Source organism: Euphorbia lathyris, chromosome 7 (assembly GCF_963576675.1).
Source record: "Euphorbia lathyris chromosome 7, ddEupLath1.1, whole genome shotgun sequence".
NCBI classification, from domain to species: Eukaryota; Viridiplantae; Streptophyta; class Magnoliopsida; order Malpighiales; family Euphorbiaceae; genus Euphorbia; species Euphorbia lathyris.
Genome location: NC_088916.1, coordinates 37,610,799 through 37,613,905, shown reverse-complemented (window position 1 = coordinate 37,613,905; position 3,107 = coordinate 37,610,799). Strand labels below are relative to the sequence as shown.

Here is a 3,107-nt window from a genome sequence, read left to right as displayed (position 1 = left end):
TTTTGCAAATTCATTCTTAAATCAGATATTTTCTAACATCTTCACATTCTAATCTAATTCTCATTCTAGCAATTTCAAAACCAAAACCGATTAAAACGATTTTCCCATATTATAAACCTAAAAGTAAATTTAACCGATTATAAATAAGTTTTGTTAAAAAAACGTTCCCTGTGGGATCGATATCTTTTATTACTACACGCGTATACCGTGCACTTGTGGAAATCGCTCAACAAGTTTTTTGGCGCCGTTGCCGGGGAACGCCAAATTTTTTGACAAAATTTTAAATTTTTCGTGTTTTATTACGAATCTAGGTGTATTCATACTTATTCAAAATTTTATATTTTTAATTATTTTCAATTACTAACATATTTATTTTTCAAATTCTGTTTTGTAGGTAGTTTCGGTTCGTGCGAAATTTCAAGTTCATGCGCAGTTCTCGAAGTTCGGGCATGTCACCAGATCCTATTGACCCAGAAATTGAAAGAATTAAGCCTGCGTTGCTTAATATGTTGGAAAATAATGTAACGTTTTACGGGTTACCTAACGAAAATCCTAATACCCATTTGACAAATTTCTTAGAAATTTGTGACACTTTTAAAATTACTGATGTAACTGCAGAAGCAATCAAACTTCGCCTTTTTCCTTTTACTTTGAAGGATCGAGCCAAATAATGGTTAACTTCTATGCCAGCCGCATCAATTGAGACTTGGGAGCAATTAGCCCAAGCATTTTTATCAAAATTTTTCCCTTTAGCAAAAACCGCAAGAGTCATTAAAGAGTTAACATCTTTTTCTCAAAATGATAGTGAAACTCTTTATGAGGCTTGGGAACGTTTTAAAGAACTTCAACGTTTATGCCCACACCACCAATTGCCCGCTGAACTTTTAATGCAAACATTTTATAATGGACTAAATCCTACAACTAGAGGTTCATTGGACGCTATGTCTGGAGGGTTATTCATGAAGAAAACATCTGCCCAAGCAAGAGAACTTTTAGAGGAAATGGCAATCAACAGCAATATGTGGCCCGCGGAACGTGGACACATACCAGTAGCGAAACCATCATCCTCAACTAAATCATCAGTTAAAGGTATAGTGAATCTTGATCCAGTAGCGATGTTGCAAGCCCAATTTTCTGCCTTGTCGCACAAAATTGATAGGTTTATGGCACCGTGTGATCCTAATGGTCAACCAATCCAAACGGAAGTGGATTACGAAGGTATGAGTGAAATTGAACAGGTAAATTTTGTCCAAGGGCAAAACCAAAATAATAACCCTTATTCCAACACATATAATCCTGGATGGAGAAATCATCCTAACTTTAACTGGAGAGACAATAATAATGTTAATGCTAATGAAAATCGTACTACTAATTATCAAAATCAATCAAGAGATTCAATTAGCACTTTATCTTCTAAAATCGACAAATTCATTGATGCGATGAGCGGAAAAATAAGTAATCACGACGATGGTTTTAAACGGATCGAGAATAAATTCGATCAGCTTATTAAAAACCAATCATCTAGCATCCATAATTTGGAGATTCAAATTGGACAACTCGCTAAATCAATTCCATCCCGTAAAGAGGGAAGTCTTCCAAGCCATACGGAAGAAAATCCGAAAGAGCATGTTAAGGCTATCACTCTTCGTTCAGGAAAAAATTACTCAGGTCCGGAAATGCCCGAAAATTCGAATTTACCTGGAATTGATTTATCAAAGTCCAAAGAAGATATGTTAAATCACAAAGATGCACCGATTGACTCTAGCACAAAAACTTTTGTACCCAAACCACCTTTTCCACACAAAGTCCGCAATAAGGACTATGACAAACAACTTTTAACATTTTTAGACAAACTTAAGAATTTGCATATTAATTTAACGTTTATGGATGCAATTACGCAAATTCCCAATTATGGAAAATTCCTCAAAGATTTAATTTCAAAGAAAATCAGTTGGGAAGGAATTTCATCTATTTCACTAACTGAAGATTGTAGTTCGATTGTGTCAAGTAATTTGCCCACAAAACTCAAGGATCCCGGATGTTTTACCATTCCATGTAAATTGGGAGATATTGAATTTCCCAGTTGTCTCTGTGATTTAGGAGCAAGTATTAACTTGATGCCATTATCTATTTTTAATAAGTTAGGCTTAGAAGAAGACATCAAACGTACCAATATGGTTTTGCAATTAGCGGATCAAACCACTAAAAGACCATACGGTATAATTGAGGATGTTTTAGTTAAAGTTGACAAATTTATTTTTCCTACCGATTTCGTTATTTTAGATTTTGCTTATGATGTAAATTGTCCGCTAATCTTTGGTAGACCGTCCATGAACACGGGACGTGCTCTAGTTGATGTGTCGGAAGGGAAAGTAGTTTTAAGAATAGGCGATGATAAGATTGAGTTTGATATGAATCAAGCGATGAAATATCCTATGGAAGATTTCGCTTGTATGAAACTTGATTTAATTGAAGAATGTGTAAATGACATTGTTCAAAAAGAAGAAATAATATAACCTATAATGAGTGAAGAACTAGAAGATAAGGACCCAGAACCTTTGATTCGAAAAGATGGACCAGTTCCGCCTTCAATTATAGTTCCACCTAAATTAGAACTTAAAGAATTACCAAGTCATTTGAGGTACGCTTTCTTAGGCGAAGGCGATTCTCTACCTATTATTATCTCTAACAAATTAACACAAGTCCAAGAAGAGAAATTGAAAGAAGTTGTTAGAAATAGGATAGGAAGTATGGGTTGGCAAATTTCTGACTTAAAAGGTATTAATCCAAGTATTGTAATGCATAGAATTCACTTAGAAGAAGATAAGCCACCTAAAGCGGATAGGCAAAGACGCCTAAATCCGAACATGAAAGAAGTAGTAAAAAATGAGATTACTAAACTTTTGGACAATGGAATTATCTACCCTATTTCGGATAATGAATGGGTTAGTCCAATCCATTGTGTACCTAAAAAGGGAGGCATAACAGTTGTAAGGAATGAAGAAGGTGAATTAATACCTACACGAACCACCACTGGTTGGAGGGTTTGTATAGATTATAGAAATCTAAATAAAGCAATTAGGAAAGATCATTTTCCTCTTCCTTTC

At 34.8% G+C, this 3,107-nt stretch overlaps 1 non-coding gene across 1 annotated transcript; it reads right to left on the bottom strand.

The window, feature by feature from the left end:
• Nucleotides 1-764: 764 nt before the first annotated feature.
• Nucleotides 765-871, bottom strand: LOC136201842 (small nucleolar RNA R71). The gene has a single exon (XR_010674181.1). It is a non-coding gene; the product is annotated as a small nucleolar RNA R71 (small nucleolar RNA).
• Nucleotides 872-3,107: the final 2,236 nt, after the last annotated feature.